Here is an 881-nt window from a genome sequence, read left to right as displayed (position 1 = left end):
TCTAGAGGGTCACCTCCTTTTGGCGTAATTATAGCCTAAACCATGAGTTCACACTGGGGAAACGTTTATTGTTCTTTGCTGCGAGTAGCAGACTGAGAAGTAAATCTCATGTAAATTGTGTTTAATTCCAGCCACAAAAAATATGTTTCCTGCCACAGTTGTTGAAATTTGTGTTAAATGAAGGGATATATATCTCTCTAAACTGTTGGCACAGAAGCTGTAAGCTTAAAAGCCAGGGAATCTGAAGACTGGAAACCATCCTCAAGACTTTTACACAATTCCTTTGACACACATGCTTAGGAGCTTTATCTACACTCCTTTAGCTCTTGGTGTAAAATTTGAAGCTCACGTTCTCTTGGTTAAGTGAGCTGCATCATTTTTAAACCTCCAGGCTGGAAGGGCAGAAGCTATGAGTAAATCATCCCCTCCCTGGGCCTGGTTGCTTCTCCTGCAGAGCAGGGCAAGACCACCATTACTTTAAGCACTTTCTTGTATGCAGGATGCACAGAAGAACAGCATACTCTGGGGAAGTGCTTTATAGGACTTTCATATTTCTTAATAACCTGTGAAGTCAGATGTAAAAAATTGTCTTTTGAAATAAAAATGAAACTAGGGGAGGAAATCTGAAACACATTTAAGTCAATAACAACTTTACCTTTGACTTCAAGAGCATCAAAGATCCTACCTATGGAACTTGCTAGTATTTCCTAAAAAAACAGGGGTAGGGAAGGGGAGATGGAAGTCAAGGGATCTGTTATTTCTTTTTAAATGTAATTACATTGAAACAACATCCAGATAAATTTCATGCTGCTTTAGAAACTGCTGCTTGAAGGGAGAACCTGTTTCCAATATTGTAACATTGACGAACATGTTTGCCTTAC

Source organism: Cariama cristata, unplaced genomic scaffold (assembly GCF_000690535.1).
Source record: "Cariama cristata isolate BGI_N322 unplaced genomic scaffold, ASM69053v1 scaffold11514, whole genome shotgun sequence".
Lineage (NCBI taxonomy): Eukaryota > Metazoa > Chordata > Aves > Cariamiformes > Cariamidae > Cariama > Cariama cristata.
The sequence above is the reverse complement of the archived record's forward strand: the minus strand, read 5'-3'. Positions refer to the sequence as shown.